The sequence below is a fragment of the Ailuropoda melanoleuca genome, chromosome 7 (genome assembly GCF_002007445.2).
Source record: "Ailuropoda melanoleuca isolate Jingjing chromosome 7, ASM200744v2, whole genome shotgun sequence".
NCBI lineage: Eukaryota > Metazoa > Chordata > Mammalia > Carnivora > Ursidae > Ailuropoda > Ailuropoda melanoleuca.
In genome coordinates, this window is record NC_048224.1 from 1,323,942 (window position 1) to 1,342,842 (window position 18,901).

General features: G+C 41.7%; 1 long non-coding RNA gene across 3 annotated transcripts in view; it reads left to right on the forward strand.

The window, feature by feature from the left end:
* LOC105240241 overlaps positions 1–18,901 on the forward strand; it is a 139,206-nt gene that overhangs the window by 30,327 nt on the left and 89,978 nt on the right. Inside the window, exon 6 of one of the 3 annotated variants that reach the window (XR_004626459.1) lies at positions 6,745–10,498. The exons of the other annotated variants lie outside the window; for them this stretch is intronic. This is a non-coding gene — a long non-coding RNA (uncharacterized LOC105240241). Of the gene's footprint in view, positions 1–6,744; positions 10,499–18,901 lie in introns of those variants that run through there. 3 annotated transcript variants of the gene reach the window in all.

Genomic DNA, 18,901 nt, shown 5'->3' on the forward strand with positions numbered 1-18,901 from the left:
AAAAAAAAAAATCTGGACTCACCAACAAGGAGGAAAGGGGGCAACTTACATTGTCATACATGATTGATTTGATTACTCTGAATTATTCAGATAACTTAAATTCTCCACCCAACCCTGATCTTTGTCCATGTTACTCTATTCATGGACGAGACCTCACGCAGTGATGCTGTTCTAAACCCTTTCATCACAATTTGAGTTGAACTTTGAAAATCACTAGGAACTATAATTCATATTAGGTTTTCCTGAATTTGTCATTTATCAACTCTTTTTGACTAATGAGCTCTCTTTTAGTGTTATTTGGTCTAAAAGGGCCAAAGATGGTGACTGGCAAATCCAGGTAACGTTGTTGTTTGTGGGTTGGTTCTTCTGAGACTGCTATGAGATCAATTCATATCATCACCCTCCTGGCCCATGTCTTTATCCTCTTTGTCATTTTCATCTTGCTCATCAGTGTGCCCACCTCTGTTTTTATGTAATGGTGACTGACAGTTCCTCTTCTGAAATCAGCTGGCCTTACGTTCTTCTGATTGCCCTTGCTCTGGATTACTTGCAGGTTCTGGCCCTGCAACCTCTTCCTGACGCATTGTGCATCCCCTGTTGTCTACATTGCCGCTGCTGACCCGCCCCCACTACCGTATTTCTCCTCCCCTTAGCTGGAAGAGGGGAATTTCTTCAGAAGTCCACAGACAGCAGCTCTAGATTCCTCTCCAACGCCAGATTTCTACTTCTATCCTGTGGGCTATCTCACTGTCCTCATAACAGAGCCAATATTGTCATTTTTTACTGCAGTTAGTCTGCTTTTGATTTCTGTCGTTTGTTACCAATGTTCCTGACTAAATATACTTGCCTCATATAAATTGCATTCTAGATGGGAAGAGGAAGATAAGTATAGATAAGTAAGGCTTAAAAAGGAAGACCGCCTTGTCCTATTTAATCAGCTGAGTCAGGGACAGTGCCGGGCAGAATTTTCTTGGCTGTCAGTTTAGTGTTCTTTTCACTTTCTTGAAGCCTGTGAAATTTCTTTCCCTATCCAGCCTCAGTCATTACTGAAAATCATTCAAGTCAATGTCACCAGGCTCTCCCAGGAGAAGCAGGCAATGGCAAAGTCCACTCTTGTATATAACTCCTGCAACACCAGTGTCATGCTTTATTGAGTCTCCCACCAGAAATGCCTTTTAGCTGGACACTGACCTCACGTACAAATCAGGTAAGTAGCTATCCAAATGGAGTGATTTGAGAAGAAATAATAAGACCTCTTGCTTTTCATCTCCCTGTAAGCAACTGAAGTTAAAACATCCCTAAAGTAGCCAAATCCAATTGTCATTAGGAGAAGGGATGAAGGACTCTCCCTCCCAACCTCCCTATCTCTCCCTTCTCCTTCCCCTTTCCCTTTTGGAAAGCAGCCAGTTTAGTACCAGCTCCTCAAACTAGAATAAGCTGACCTCTAAGGTATGTGAAGAGGGATGGGAGGCCCACAGATAAACACAGACCATCTTCCCAGAGTGATAATTTCACTAGTAAATTTGGTCAGAAACTTATTTTATTTTACTTTTTTTTTTTAACAAAAGTTATGTACTTATTTCTTTATTCCAAGGAAAAATCAAAGAAGTGAATTAAAATATTGGGAAGGAATTCAGATACACAGAGATCAGGGCTTTGAAGAATCTCGATCACTGAGGCTCATAAATGACCTGCTTCACATGGTTGAGAAGTAAGCTATAAAGTCAGTACATGAACACGCTCATAGTGCAGTTGAATTACCTATAATCCAGAATATTTATCTGTAAGAAACTTATTTTAATACTTAAGAAAAACCCTCATATAAAATAATAGAGTAGGCTTGTGAAATTTACATGAATTTGTGAGCTAAAACATGAGGCTTACACTCCTTTGGGGTCTGCCTATTCACCTTGGTACATGATTTCCCTTGTCCTAAGGGATATTAGGGGTCCTTTGGTAGAAAAGTTGCAGGGCACCAATGTGTTAAAAAAGATATGGATAGTGGAGTAGGAAAGCCTGGGTTCAAAACTTACTTTCACCTCTTATTAAATCTGTGTCCTTTGGAAAATAGTTATAGCTCCTGGAGCCATCATTTCCTTAGCTATAGAATAAGGACAATAATCCCACTTCACAGAGTTGTGGACTTCAAGGAAATGAGATCTCAGGGGTGCCTGGCTCACAGTAGGCCTGTTCTAAATGGTACTTTCCCCCTCTACTTAACACTATGAGCTGAAATCTGCCTCTGGAAAACTGTCTTATTGGTCTCAGTTTTGTCTTTTGGGGCCTCAGGAGTAAGGAAATCCATCTTTTTTCTTCCTCCATTACAAACCTTCAGTCATATTTTTAAAAAAATTGTAGTAAAATATGCATAGCATAAAACTTTTATTCTAACCATTTTAAAGTGCAAAATTTGGTGGCATTTAGTACCTTCACAATAATGTGCAACTATCACTTTTATTCTAGTACCAGAACTTTCTCATTACCTCAGAGGGAAACCTGGCACCGGATTAGGCAGTCCCTCCCCATTCTCCTTTTCCCCCAGGTCCTGGCAAACTATAACCTGCTTTTAGTCACTGTGGATTTGCCTATTGTGGGTAACTCATATAAATGGAATCACACAATAGCTGGCCTTTTGGTCCTGGCTTCTGTTTTCCTGGAGCTCAGGGCAATGAAGAAGCCAAAGGGAGCTCAGGTGAAGGGAAGGCTGGCAGTGCACTTAGGGATTGGGAAGGGCAAGACAAGAATATTTTTCCTGCAGCCCCAGGCCCCATTCCGATACCTGGTAGTCAAAGTCCTGCCATGTTGCTGCAGGCCACAGGCCTGGCATGGGCATCTGCACCAGTCATCTGAAAGATGAGTCTGAGGCCAGGCGCACTGTCAGATCCAAGGTCGGCTTGGGCAGCAGGTGCTTGGGAAGCAATCTTTCGAGCTCGCCGAGTCCAGCTGGATGCCATGCGCCGTTTATCCTTATATGACACAATGGAGTCCCGTTATAGGAGCAGCACTTGGCCAAACATTCACAGGAAAGGCAAACCAGACTGGCCCAGCCATGGCCTTTGGAAAGACAGAAAGGCCACTCATGTGTGTAGCCAGCGAGCTGCATGGGCAATTAAATCACTCCCAAGGAAAATCTTGTTTGAGCACTAAAGGTCATGGCCATGATTTGTCTGTGATTCTTTGTCAATACGTTTTTCTAACCAAGTGCCACATAGAGAGTCCATTATATGGGCTTTCGCATTGCCTGCATACCCAGGGATGGGAACCGAAAAATCTGTGGGCAGGCCCTGTTAAATGCACCATTTAACACCACACAATTGCTCTCCATTCTCAAGTCTGCCTTTTGTTTACTCAAGTCCTAATTCATGTGGGGGGGAAATTAGTGTAACTAGAAGTTTAGGGTCTCATAAAAGGCTTTAACTAGTTTCACAAAGATATTCACAGATGGCTGCACAGTAAACATTGAAAAGACCCAGAGCTGGGTGAGAAGCTGGGGGAATTGAGCCCTGAAATGTGTTTGTGTTTTGTTTTAATGGTTCCAGGTTGGTTACCGTAAATCACTGTGTTAGACGCAGAGATTTCTGCTTTTCCCCTGGGTCCTTCCCTGTCCTTTCTCATAAAGGTGACCCAGAGTAACCACTGCATCAAGCTCGGGCTTAGGACTTGGGAGCTGTGAGCATTTTAACAGTCTCTTTTAGGAAGCTGGTGTTAGGAAATAGCTCAAGCAATCTGGGTGTCTGTGGGAGTGGGAATGACTCTGAGTTACACAAGCTTGACCATGACAACCCTAACCCCACAGAAAGAAAGGGGAGTTATCAGTTGCTCAAGAAGCATCTCAAGTAGGGGAGCATCTCCCCCTATGGAAACTAGCTCAAATCCCACCTCCTCCATGAAGCCCTAAATAATTTAGAAGCTTTATTTTTCTCCAAGTAAAGTAAGACCAGGACAGGTATGTGGCAGCTTAATGTTAGCATATGAGACCTAGGCCCCTTTGTTCTCTCTGCTTTTCCATTCCTTAGTATTTGGTCCTTGTTTTAGCTGTGGCTACATTTGTTGCTTTTATTTTATTTCATTTATTTTTGAAAGGCTTATTTGTATTTGAGAGAGAGAGAGAGAGCGAGTGAGCATGTGCAAGCAGGGGATGGGGTAGAAGGATAGGGGGAGAGAATCCTCAAACAGACTCCCTGCTGAGCATGGAGCCTAACACAGTGTTCGATCCCAAGACCATGAGATCAGGACCTGAGCCAAAATCAAGAGTCAGATGCTTAACTGACTGAGCTACCCAGGAGCCCCTACGTTTGTTGCATTTAGTGTAGGAAATGAAAATACGTACTTTGAATTTCTCTTTTACATGAATGAAGTCTGGAGGCAGTGAAATCCAGTTTGGTAATTCCTTGGTGTCTTCAGAGACCAGGCTCCTTCTAGATTTTCTAGATTGTCTAGGGTGGGGCCCTCATCCACAGGGCCTAGGATGGCTGTCCCAGCCATCACATTTGAGTTCCAGGCAATGGGACGAAATGGGAGGCAGTACCTCCTTAACAAGGTTAGGAAAAAAAAAAAAAAAAAAAAGAGCCCAGAATTTGAAGGCTGGGGAGATGAGGGTGAAGGCCAGTAGTGGAGCTCAAGCTAAGATGAAGCAGTAATTTTATTGATTTTTTCTAAAATGTATGTAGAAGAATGAGTTCACAATTTGGAGCCAGGGTTCACATCTTCCTTGGTCATGAATGTGACCTTTGGTTTCAATTTCTTCGTTTATGCAACAAAGGGGTTAGACTTTTGAGAAACCAGACTCATGGGCTCTCTTGGTTCAAGGATAGGGAGGTTTTAGAATAAACTGAAGTGGGCTAACTGGCAGGTTAGGAATCCACTGAGAGGATTTGTCCGGAAGGAAAATGCTGAGTGGAAGCTAGGAAATAGAACAGATAAGCTGAGGGCCAAAAAGGCAAAACAAATAGCATGTGGGGCTGGAGATGGTAAGCTGCACAGGAAACGGGAGAAATACATTTGGAATTGAGTTAGCTAGCAGTCAAAGAACCCAAGGTTGAATGAGCTGTGTAAGAAGTAACTCAATGCTGTTGGCCTATTTGCCCAACACCCCTCTTCTGTCTGAACTTGATGGGTCTGGGAGAAGTCCTTGAAAGGGTGGAGCCTCTCAGGATAGGGCTAACTGATGTTCCCATCTCCTCTTCTTAAACTCTGGGATTCTAAGTTGAATGAAGAGGTGATAAAATTCCTGAGGAAACAAGCTGGCTTGGGAACTGCTCCTTCCTATCTGTCTAGTCCTACCTGATCTTGGTTGGGCCACGGACTTCCCTGACTCGGGAGTAGGAGCAAACAGTACTGGTTCCAAGGTATACAAAGAAAAAAAAGTTCTCTGTCAGGTGGAGATGCATGGGTTAGTTGAACCAAAAGACCATGGGGACTTTGTTGGAGTAACTGTGCTCATTTGTGTTTTAAGAGCATGAGCCTTGTGTGGTGTTTCTCTTTGGGTTTTAGGAAAGGAGATTGGGAGGGAATGAGCAAAGGCAAAGACGTCTTGCAGAAGAGTTTAAGTATTGGAATTTAGACTTCCATGCAGGCAAATATCTTTGCTGGGAAAGGCAGATTTTTTTTTATACTTCCTGAGGATACCAAGAATTTTTCAGATACTCTCAAGTAAGTGGCAGAGGTCAAGTGCATCCCTCCAGATAGTTTCTTCAGCTGTCCATAAGTTAGGATTTCAAAACTCTCCAGAAATCACTGTATTCTTTACCCAAATTCTCGGTAACTACTCTGTATGGAATATGCACTAATTCTCGATACTCCTGTCTTTGATTTGATTGATGACGTATGCAACAGAGAGGCAGGAGCAGGAGGATAAAACTGAGGGCTGTGTTTCCTGCAAGAAACGAGCCTAGCCTCTTGGGTAAAGGGGGGGGGAAGTTGGGAAGAAAGGTCTTCTGAAGGGAACACAGGTCAGTGCACCCTGCTGAGCTGAACTGCGGTCAGCTTGGCTAGAGGGAATTTTCTGGTATGATGAGAAAAATTGAGGGTAGTGTTGTGTTTCAGACAAAATGAAAGGGCATTCTTTTAAAAGATTTTATTTTTATTTATTCGACAGAGATAGAGACAGCCAGCGAGAGAGGGAACACAAGCAGGGGGAGTGGGAGAGGAAGAAGCAGGCTCCCAGCGGAGCAGCCCAATGTGGGCCTCGATCCCATAACGCCGGGATCACGCCCTGAGCCGAAGGCAGATGCTTAACTGTGAAAGGGCATTTTTATTTGCTTCTCTCTTGTATGTATTTTGACTATAAAAAATGGAATCAGGATGTGCTTTGGCAGTTAGACATTTCTATATTTTGAGGTGAACTCAAATAATTTATTAGAATCCATTTACAACAGGTAGAACCCCATTTTTTTGTGTTAGGAGAAGCCCCCTTGTTGACAAGGTAAATAGCAAATGAGTCAAAGGACCCTGAAAAATATTATTTTTGAAGGGTTTCAATAATATCTTGAAGGTTAAATCATTAAATGTTCATGATTTGAAGTATATGAATCTCACTCAAATCATAGTTTAAAGTATGTCGGGAAGCAATAACATAGATTTCCCCTAATCTGCAAAGCTTAAAATATTTAGTTTGAGAAAACATAGCAACCTACAATTTTGGCAACATTCTCTTTAATGAAGAAAAACTGAAGAGCAGCTTGAGGGATATCTTCCATGGCGCATTCTCAGGTATTACAGTGTATACTGGTTATTTTCTTTCAGGTTGTAAGGAAGACACATAAATATACGAATGAATCAAAGGTGATCTTTATTTTCAAGAAGACAAGATATTAAAGAAAAATAGAACACATGGCTGCCTAAGATAAATGTTAAATGACAAGCTTGGTTCTTTTCAGAGCTTCACTATCTGCCTGGTAACCCTGGAATGGAAACTTGGGGTCATTTTTAACCTCCCTTTTTCCCTTGTCCCCCCACATGTGTTCTCAATTCTTGACCCCTTTTTTCATACTGATTCCTTTCCCTGAAATTCTGTTTGCCCTGTCCTTCCCATCCCTTAAGGCCAAGGTAAATGCCAACTCCAGCATGGAGGCCTCCTGATGTCCTCAGTACAAAGTAACTTCTGGAGCTTAAACCTACTTGCAAAATGCCAGTGCTCTAGGGTGGAGTGCATGGTGGCTCTCTTTTGTCTGGGCTAGAGGAAGGAAGAAGCCAGAGATGTTTCACTTTTTGTCTGTAAGATCAAGAGCTGAACTAACTCAGTTGACCTACCAGCAGAGGGATTTTTCAGGCCAGTTGTTGATACCTTCATACTTCAGCTCCTTGGTAGGAAGAAGAAGTGGTGAATGTGCATCTCCTCAGAAGAGTCCTGAGCTTCTGGGAGGCTGTGGAGAGAGACAGGGAGAAAGAGAGGGACAGAAAGACTGGGATGAGCTCTCTCCTGGCAGGGAGCAGGCCCAAATATCCCACGTCTCCATCTTCATGACAGGAACAAATGTGGCTGGAAAATGTAATATTTGGATATGTCAGCTGCTGTTTCTCATTCAGTTAACTCTTGTGACCTTTGGCTCTCTCCCATTCAGTCAGTGGCCAAACTTGCTTTAGAACTTCAGCAGATGAGAACCTCAAAAAAGTACTACTTGGCTTTTTAAAACTCATGACAAAGATAAGAGCCATGAGAGGTGGAGGTGAGAGAAAGCTTTAGTTTGGATGTGCCAGAAACGAGAGGCTGGGGAGATGGGCCACTTTTGTCCACCTATCTAGACTGGAGAAGCCTCCTGGGTGTGAGGTACAGAGTTGTAGCGAGTTGGGTAGTTGGGTTTTGGGCAATGACCAAGGCAACCACACTTCAGTGAAGGTCCTAGGACAGGGAGGATCTGTGTCTTGCTTCTTAGGAAAGCCCAGGAAGATGTTAAACCTTGCAGTTCTCTTGCACCATGCAGCTTGGTGAATGGTGTGTCTCTGCAAAGAGAACCTGAAACGGCCCACTGCCTTTCCCACAGCCACAGAGTGGCATGGGAGAACATCTGGAAGCCCCTGCCCCCCAGTGCTACCTTAGAGAAGGCCTTTCACCTATCTGACCAAAGACCAGTGGGCCAGAAGAGGACTCAGATGTGGTGACCACACAGGGAGCTGTGACATCTCTGGGAATGCTAGGGAAGATAGACACAGGCAACCAGGACTGGAGCTGATGTACAATCATCCCAGGGGATGTGAGGTACAGAGGTGATGGTGGCTATAGATGAGATAAGTCCTCCTTATCAAAGGAGCTCTATAAGACTCAGTGTAACACAGATAAAGCTCTCTGGACAAAACCATAGAAAGCAGCTCTGGTTTGCCTGAGCTTACCCTGTCTAAGATGAAGCTTCTGTTACCAACAGGAAAAGGGGTTTGAGACAGAAACATAAAAATAAAGATCCATTTGCTCATCTCAGCTTGTCGCCAAAATAATTTTTATGTGCTATACAACGTCTAGTAAGAGATACCATATCCTTGAGTGTTGCAAGTGTCTCATTTATTGGCAAAGTGCCCCACCTATTAGTTCAACTGCTAATAAAATGTCCTTAAACGTGATCCGCTGTTAGCTCTCTTTGGAGGTGAGCTAGGCAGTGGGGTGGGAAGGAGACTTAAGCTTCCACTAGGGGCCACCAGACACCACAAAGGAGCAGACCCCGCTGTCCAATGCAATATTAGCCACTTCTGTAGAGCTCCTAATAAGCCACCAAACAGAAAAAAAGTGTCATACTGAATTCCAGTTTAAACTTGCACCCAGCCTATAGTTGCATCGAAATTTTGGTGTGAGATTAGGAGGGCCTTTGCCTCTAGAGAGCTTTGGTGAAAGATTCTCCTTGCAAGGAGCAAATACTTCATTTTTAAGACCTGTTTTTTGTTTGTTTGTTTGTTTTTTGTTGTTTTTTTGGTTTTGTTTTGTTTTACAAATTGTTCCTTTCTTACAGAGAAGTTAACAATTTAAATACCACTTGGCACAGTTTCCAGTTCCTTCAGAGATAGGAGATGGCTGGGTTCTGCTACGTGCTCAGCAGCAGTACCTTTTATTGGACCTCTGGTTGATTGTCCAGAACTCTTATCAGTTATCACAAATTCTAGGATTAGCGAACTGCCAAGAAGATGCTTTACCTTTGCCTGTTTCTGAGACATGGAAACACTTTAAAAGCCATCTCTTCAGCACTTGGGGATCTAATTAGTTGGCTATCTAAGTTTTGCCTTTTGGATCTGGTCTCCGAGTTGTAGGGGTTAGATGCAATGGAAGTAATGAACAGCTTGGAAATACTCTCCTGTCCTGGTCAAGCTAGCAGTCAGCATCCTTTTTGTGGCAGACCCAGGCCTGACACCCTCCTCAACAGTCATCAAATCTTAAAACTAGGTAAAAATCCTTCAGTAGATCCCCACTGAGTCATAAATCCTTCTCATGGCACCTGAGGACTGTCTTAGCCTGACTTTTCCTTGATGTCAGTTCTTACCTCAAATCCCCTCCTTGTAGTTCATGGAATGCACCAAACTCTTTTTCACACCTTTGTGTGTTTGTGTATACTGGTACTCAGTATATCCTCTCCCTTTGACCATCTGGTGAATACCACTTGTATTTCAGCACTCACCCCTTCCCTGAATCCTTTCCTGAACTTCTAAGAAATTATAACTCTGTATTCCTCATGCTTCTGTTGTACTTGTTTTATAGCCTCTTTAGTGCTTTTTTTGGAGGAATTTAATCATGTGGCTGTCACTCCTAGATTGTAAGGACTTTGAAGGCAAGGACTGTGTCGCAGCTAGCTCTGTTCCTAATGTTTGATGTCTAATAGGCCCTCAAGAAATCTTTATTGAGTAAATTAAATCTGTTTTGATTTCTTGCGAAAATCTTATTGTGCTGCTAGTTTAACAATGGTGGCTGGAAGCTCTTTTCCAGTTGACTGAATGTAGTTGTGTTGAGAAGAAAGATTCCAGCTCAGGACTGGGAAGAACAGGGCATTATTCAATCCTGACTTTAGGTCCAAGGGACCACTGAATCATGGAAGTATTTCATTAAGCAAGGAATTCACCAACCAAAACTGGGTAAAGGATTTCATTGCAATGGATGGTCTCTTTTATGAGAGTTTATTGCTATTAGGGATTTTGTTGACCAAGACCAGACCCTCATCTGAGAAGCTCCAAAGAAGCTCTTGAAATTAACTCCTGGAGAAGCCTTGCTTAACAGGCAGGTTCTGAGAAAACTATGATGTAGAGGAAATCTGTCTTTACTCCGTAATTTTCCCTCCTGTCTGGTGTTCCCTCTGGTCTCAGATTGTAACTAAGAGATTCAGAGTGCCCCCTTTCACCTATTTTTAAAAATATATACCAGAAATACAGTTCTCAGTGTTAAAAAAATTTTTATTCAAGTATAATAAACACACAGTGCTGTATTAGTTTCAGGTATACATACAATGATTTAGTAATTCTATAGGTTTCTCAGTGCTCATCAAGATAAGCATACTCTTAATCTCCTTATTTATTTCCCCCATTCCCTCCCCCACCTCTCCTCTAGCAACCACCAGTTTGTTGTCTATTTTTCACCTGTCTTTTTTTTTCTTTGTTCATTTGTTTTGTTTCTTAAATACACATGTGAGTGAAATCATATGGTATTTGTCTTTCTTTAATTGATTCATTTCACTTAACATTATACCCTCTAGGTCCATTTGTGTTTTGCAAATGGCAAGATTTCATTCTTATTTTGGCATGTGTATATATATATATATATATCACATCTTCTTTATTCATTCATCTATCCATGGGCACTAGGGCTGCTTCCATACCTTGGCTATTGTGAATAGTGCTGCTACAAACATAGGGATGCACGTATCTTTTCAAATTTCCTTTCACCAACTGTCTGAACACCTTTGATTATTAATATGCATCACAGTGTATTATAATCACATGTTCGTGTGGTTTTAGCCCCCATAAGACCCTGGGCTTCTGGACGTCAGGAAAGAGTATTCTATTCACCTTTATATCCTTGGGCTCTAATTAGTACAACAATGGTCAGCACTTGATAAATGTTAGCTGAACGAAAGCATAAATAAAAAGTGTGTAGACTTCCTACCTCCTACTATGTTTTTGAGATTTCCTTTAACAGACGAGCACACATTGTCCTGGAAAAGACAATGCTCCTGTAATTTTTAGACTAAATAGATGCACACAAAAATTTTCAGCACATATCTCAAGATTGTCCCGGTTCAGTAGTGGAATGAGTAGAGTACATATTCTCAGTCCGCGGAGTACTTGATAGTTTAAAGCAGTTTTTCTCTAATTTGACCTTTCTAATGATAACCCTGTGAGATGAATGTTACTCTCAACAGTTTACCAATGAGAAAACTGGTGTTCAGAGAGGTTAGTGACACCCCAGAGTTGCACAGCCAGCAATTTCCTGAGCCAGAGCTAGAACTTCAGTCAAGTTCTTTTGAAGATAACTTTTGAAGATTTCAGCCAGTCTTTTGAAGATAACTAATGTTCTTTTCATTATTATACATAGCCTTTCCAACTAGGTCACCTCTGGATCTAGTGAGGTCTCTGATGGTAATGCAATGTTAATTTTGGATGCAAACTTAATTGAAATGTCTTAAAACATGAGACTAGTGTTAGTGTTTTCCATTGTTCTAAGAATTATGCAGTAAACCATTGCAAAATGTATGCTTTTTTATCAGACGTTATGTTAATAGCACACACACTGCAAAACACAATCACTAACATACCCTTAGCTCTCTGCTGGTACAGTATATGCACAATATGTTATACGCTCTAAACATTTCGCTTAAGCTGACATAAGAATAGAAAAATTCAGTAAGTGAAGGTATCTACAGCCTCTTCAATTTGTGTATTTGCTCTATCCACAGTATTGGCAAATATGAAGCTTAGTCATATCTATGCAGAGTTTCACAATGAAATGCTTGGGAAAATTGCAAACCAAATGCATGCTATGCAGTAAATTTGAAAATTTGGTTTTTTATAACCTTGAGCATTGTTAGATTCTCTACACAGTGCTTCTAAATCCCTTTGCTTTATGATTTTCATATATCTGAAAAGATAAGTATATGCAAAATTGGATATTTTCCAAGCAATGTGAATTTCATTTGTAGTTCCTGAAGAGCTCAGCTATATGCAGTAATGTATTTATGTTTTAGAATGCTGACTATGGAATAAAGTACTATACTTAAATATACAATGCCTCTACGAACATTCCCTAAAATATTTGGGTAAATGTGGTTATGATTTTTATATAATTTATTGTGTTCTGTCAAATAATACTTATAACTCCCACTTTGTATTTTAGAAACTTGAAAACATATCTTATTTCTACCCCTAGAACGTGGGTTCCTTGAGGGCAACATCTATAACACTCAGTATTGTGTTCAGTTACCAGTTGAAGAAAGCCTTACTAAGGGACTGAAACGAATAGTAGTAGAATGACTTCATAGAACAAGAGTCCAGAGGCAGGCAGCTGCTGGGGTTGGTTTGGTGGCTTAATGATATCTTAACAAATTTTGTTGCAGTTCACTGGTCTTTTCCTTATGCTTGAGGCCTCATGTTGCCTCATGGTTGCAAAAGGGTTGCTATCTCTCCAGTCACTGAATCAATAGTAGGGGCAGGAAAAAAGAGGAACGCAGTGGCAGTTATTTCTATCCCTTTTGTTTCTCAGAAACCTGGGACTTTCAGCTTACTGTCTTCTTGGCCAGAGCCATGACTCGGCCACACAACTGTCCCAAAGCCTGGGGAAGTGGGTATTTAACTCTACTAGCTTTTATGGGGCAAATAGACAAGGCAGAAGTGGTTGGGAGCGGCCTTTGGCTCAGCCAGATAGCAGTATTTGCCACAGAGTCTTTTTTCATTTCCTGGAATCTCCTGTAGTCCTAACACAGTGCGTAGATATTTCAGATGGATAAAATCCCTTCAGTATAATCCAATTTTTAAATTATTGCATTAGCCTTACTGATGTAGGTTTTCAACGGAAAGGTACTAATGTGAGTGCCAATGATGTACTAGTAACGCTCCACATGCTCTGAATTATTTACTCCTCAAAACAATCCCCATTTTACAGATGAGAAAACTGGAGCTCACATAGATTAAGATGCTTGAGGTTGCAGCTAATGAATTGGAAAGATTGTTTTCAACACAGATCTGTTTCTACTCTACTACCCTATTAAATAATTCAAATCACTTTGATATGAAGATCATTCTACCAGACTGGCATATTCTTGATATTCCTTATAATTGTGAAATGGAAGGTCTGACTCAATACTCTCAATGTTCTTTTGTGATAATAGTTTGTTTTTCATTATGGGCTATGACATCATTAAGTAGATGTTCTAAACTACAGTTGTTTTTGAAAAAGTATGTCTGTTTTAGCAAAGGTTAAGTGGGGGTCCCTGGGGTGGCTGAGTGAGAGGTAAGGCTTGCACAAAGCTCTGCTATGTCTAGGGGTAGAGACAGCATATCACACTTTGGATTTGACTTTATTCGTTCAGGTAAGAGTCATTTGCAGAGGGCCTCATAGCTATGCAAACTGAAGATGAGGAAACACTCCTTGCTCAAGGAGGGCACAAAGACCTTTTGTACCTCCATTTGGACTGCCAGGTATGCAGAGCGGATTACTGGGGACACTTTGAGTTCAGGAAGGAGGGGCTGAGAACTTAACTCCTGCTTCCTGAGATTCACTTTGAGGAAACTAGTTAGTTCCACTGGTAGAAGACACCAAAGTATCAAAAAGAACCAAAGGAAGTCTGATATAGTGAGAAGAGCTGATGCAGCATGTGGCAGATTCAGGAGTCCTCTGCTGGGGAGTCCTAATCTGAGGAACAGGAGGGAATAAATGAGTGTAGACTAGGGCACTAGGCATCAGCATAGCATGCAAAGCACTGATAGAACTGGCTGAACTCATTCTGTTCTGTAACATCCTGAGGCTTTGGAGACAACAGCAGAAGTGGACTATCAAACTCTTCAGTTCTCTGCTGGCCTGGGGTTTGGTCAAAACAACTCCTCTGGGATGAATGAGTGAGCCCAGGAGTGGTGTGGTGGGCTGTGAGAATCCAAGAAGGAAATCCGAATTTGCAGCTCGAAAGGGCTTATATCAGGTCTGGAGTCATACTTAGGAGAAGCGAATGACTATATTTTATGGGAAGTACCTAGGATACCATCTTCATGTCTGTCTTGTCTATCTATATCAGAAATCACTCTTTAAAGAGATGTCTTCACTACAAAGATTATAGAAGAACCACCTGGAGGTCATGGTGTATGTACACACAGAGAACCTCAAGTGACTAAATTAATAGGAAACAAAGATGGGAGAGCTAGTAGCAGAGATTAACAGGGCTAACTATACAATTTGTTTTTAAATAAGTAATATGCTCACACGTTCAAATCCAAAGTTTTGAAAGTATATAATAAAAATGCCTCCAGTGCTGTCCCCATCTACTCAGTTTTCTGCCTTAGAGGCAACCACAGTTATGAGGCCCTGTCCTTACATACTTCTTGAGAGATATTTTATGCATATATAAGCAAGAATGTGTGTGTATGATTGTATGTGGAACTGCACCTTTTTATACAACTGGTTTTATACCATATGTACGCTTTTGCATCTTGCTTTAAAAAAAACTTGACAATATGATTTGGAGATCATTTCCTACTAATACAGAGAAAGAGTTGCCATTTGTTTTTCTTATTTTTATGACTGCTAACATCCCATTGCTGGATGCACCATACTTTAACCAGTCCTCCCTTTATGGATGTTTTTGATTGCTTCCTGTGTGTTGCAATGATTAATCTTATATGTACATCATTTGTGTGTGTGTGTGTGTGTGTGTGTGAGAGAGAGAGAGAGAGAGAGAGAGAGAGTCCATCACAAGAAGAAATTTCTAGATAACATGTATTCCTAATGTGAAGATCTATTTATAAGGCTCTGATCATTTGTGCTCTATAGTTACTAAAGAGAACAAGAGGGCTCCAAATTTGGTTAGTAAGTTCAGTTGAATCTAACCATCTCCACCGTAATGAACAAGAAGTTCTGGAAAGCCATGTATGTTTCCCACCTTGCCCCCATGAGACTGCTGATTGTTCTTCACAGCCTTGGGGATGGATGACATTATTATTTTCAGACTGTAGCGAGACATCAGGTAAGTAGATCCCTTTAGATCCTTGCCTCTAACTCTCCTGTAGTCTCTGTGGGTAAAGGACATAATTAAATGTTTGGTTTTAAATGTTCCTAATCCAAGGCACCCCCTTCATCCTCCTACACATGGTCTAAGAAAGTTGAGATAGAACCAAAGAAGAGATTTTGGCAACAAAGTGGTTTGGGCTGACAGAGCGTATAATCAGGCCACTGAGGAGCTGAAATTAAGATTTGTTGTGGCAGATCTACTTGTAGATATTTGAGACTTAGCTGTAATTGAATTTTTATTGTTTAATCGGAATGCAATACATCCACTGGCCTTTTAAATTTTTAATTGAGAAGACATATTTAAAGTTTTAAATTACTAGATCTATTTTGCTTTGATTGGCCACTATATAAAACCAGACAGAGTCCTTCTGTAGTAGTACCATCAATCAAATTGTGTTTCTCCATTTTATTTCCTGCCTCTACTATTAACTTGTCACTACCAACCTGCTTTTATTCTTTCACATGGTATGTGATGGATTAAACTAGTTAGCTAGCCAGATAGATTATATAGCGTACATTAACACTTAGTGTTTTTGATGGAGTACTGAACAAAACAAAAGCCATTCCTTACAGGAAACAATTAAGCCTGCTGCTTGCTGTGTTTTGGACTGTGTGGTTCTCACTTTCTCTGAGTGTGCAGATAATAGCCATGCAATCATTTTAGTGCCGGAGCATTTAATTAGTTTCTTTCGTAAGAGGCTTCTAATATAGCATAATGGTCAGTCCTCTGAGTAGCCAGCATCCTTGAATCAGGCCTCTCTCTCCCCTACCTCTATGTCTATTTTTGGCTGAATGACTGAGAAACTCCTGAAGTGAACTAACTCCATAGGGTTTTGTTTCTAAGAAATGGGGTCTTTGAGTTTCTGAGCAGAAAGCTCAAGAGGTTTACTCTAATTTTCAGTGCTTAGTTGACCCAAGTTCCTAATGTTTTATTTTCTGGTAATTGGAGGCAGGATTGGACCAACCTGGTACTACTCAGATACCCTGACCCCTGCACGGTAGGCCTGGGCCTGGCTTGTCTTCATCTCACCAAGTGAGACAGGTAACCCCATGGTTGGCCCCTAGCCGACCCACCTTGCTGCTCAGGGCCCACGCCAAAGCACACCTGATGCTCTTACCCACTTGCTCTTAACAGGTTTGAATTTGTAAATCTCCATGGAAGTGCCCTAAACATTCTCTCAGCATTTCCATGGGAAGGACAGAAAACATCTTTCTCTGACCCTGGGCCCCTGTGGCTCAGTCATTGCTCTTGAGGGCTTCTAACACTATTGGGCAACTTGACCCACATCTTTGGTAATGTTTAATGACTGGGGTCAGGGCTCATTAGTATTTTCTAGTTGTCTCACTTCCACGTCCATTCTAAAATCTTGGGGCAGCTGGGGAGCTTGCTGGTTCACTTGGGCCTAGAAAAAACTGAGGAAGGAGCTGAGGGAAGGGTTGGTCTCTGTTTCCTCATTCTCCCTGTATCCCTGCGAAATAGTCCTGCCCAGGGGTCTTAGGCTGGAAACTTCCTGCTGACTCTCTCACTGTAGCAGGTGACAATTGTTTGGATGAAAGCTGATCCCCAGCAAACTGTGCCAGAGGCTGGCTTAGTCCTGATGGTGTGCAAGGGGGTGGGAGTGAGCAGTGAGACCTGAGGCTTTTCTTTCTAGCTTGCACCTCTGGGCAGAGGCTGAATCATATCTCTACTTCCCCTCAGAATAGGAACACGGAACATGGCTTAGGCAGCTGTTCAGCCATTGCTCCACGTTACTGTTACTTCTGCCAATAGTACTAACAAGAGTAATGACAATAACAAATGATATCTTCTGTTGGGGTGAACATGAGGGCTCTTGCCAGGATTTTAAAAAACACCAGCTGCCTCAGTCCTCCATCTATAACATCATTCATAACCTCCCTGAGGGTGAAATGATAGGATCTCACACATTGATCTCCGGCCTTATGCAGGTACTTTACATACCCTGTTACTGATCTTCTCTCCATCAAGAGCCTGGCTTTACTAGTCACTACATCCCAGGTGCTGGGGTCCTCACAATAACCCTGTATTGTGGGGGCTCTTCTCTATCCCATGGAATCATGTCCAAATAACCTTCTTAGATCAAAGATGTCTGCTCAAATACGAACACAAGCTGGTCTCATGTCTTGAGTACTTACTATGTACCAGGCACTGTTCAAAGCCCCTTATATATATATATTCGCTTATTTAATCACCTCAACAACCCTGTAACTATGAGGTAGTTATTATTATTTATCCTCATTTTACAGAGGAGAAAAATAAGGCATGGGGGATTAAATGATTGTTTTAAACTCACTCACTGACAAAGCTTTCTAGCAGTGTTATAAGGTGGGTGTCATTATTCCCATTTTAAGTGTTAATAATAAGAAAATCAATGATTGTTTCCAGTTGGCTGACTTTGAGTGGATTGACCCAAAAGGCAGGTAAAATTAATTCCTCTTTCAGAGCCAGAATTATTATTTTATTTAGGAAAATGCCTTTATGAGCCTGTTTGTTGTTGAAAGCAAGGTGGAATTGAAGAAGTTTAAGCAAACATGGGGTAAGTGCTCTGCACAGTAAAATAACTATTGAGATGGTTGAAGAACCTGGAAGAGAGAGAAGGGGGGCTTGGTAACAAGGTGAGAGGTTAACCTTGAAGGATGTAGTCAGTGAGAAATTCCCTGTGGAGGGAATGACCATTTCTTGGAACAGGAATGGTTGACAGTCAGTGTAAAGTTGTTTCTGCATTTATCGTTACTGCTCTCTGTTCAATAAAAGGTTACTACTCACACAACCTAGTGCTAGTGCATTGTGGGAGTAAAGGGTAAGGACATGGGCCAGAATTTCTAGGCAGTGACTAACAGTAAAACAGTTTAGGTGCTTGGGCCAGAGGTGGGAGTGAGTCTGAGCAGAGAACCAAGCTGAGGCTAGACTCAGTTGGAAGTAGGTGGAAAAGCCCCCCCACAAACTGCCTTCCCCAAATGTGCTCAAGGGAAGTGAACCTTATAAGGGCATGGGAAAGAGGGAACAATGGGTAACTTGTGTAATAGTCAATTATTTTTCTAAAGTGGAAGATGTGTATCCTTTAGGGACTCAGCCTCAAGTAACAGAAAGCATGGTTCCAAATGGAAGTAAACAGTAGGAGATTTCTTATGGCACCCAGCAGGAGGTCCAGAGGTAGGGTGACTTCCAGGTTGGTTGATTGATTAGCTCAACCATGTCATCAAGGATATAATTCTTTTCATTCTCTTCTGCTATCTTCAGGGTCTGGGTCATCTCTAGGGTGGTAGCAGGATAGCTGCCAAAGTTGCCTCCCAGCCTTGGAGCATGGATTCCAATGGAATTGACTTCTGTTGGACACAAGTTCTTTCAGGGTCAAACCTACCTACCTATCATCACCACATGGCTGCCAATTCATCCTTGTAACACTTCCTTGTTCCTTCATCAGGTTCTCTGGTGGAATAAGGAGAAACAGGAGGTGGAGAGAGATAAAAACATAACCTTTTCTAAAAGAAACAACAACCCCCTCACCCCCACCCCACCCCACCAGGGTATGTGCAGAAATGGTGAATTCCAGGTTTGGGAGAATAAATATATGAAGTGAGCCTGAAACATCTTTTCATACCAGAGAGCAAGAAAACCATTAAGGACTTTGGGGATTGTGTTAAAAGATTTAGAAGCCAACTTGAAGTACTTATACTGGCCAAAGATGGGACAATTTGAGAATC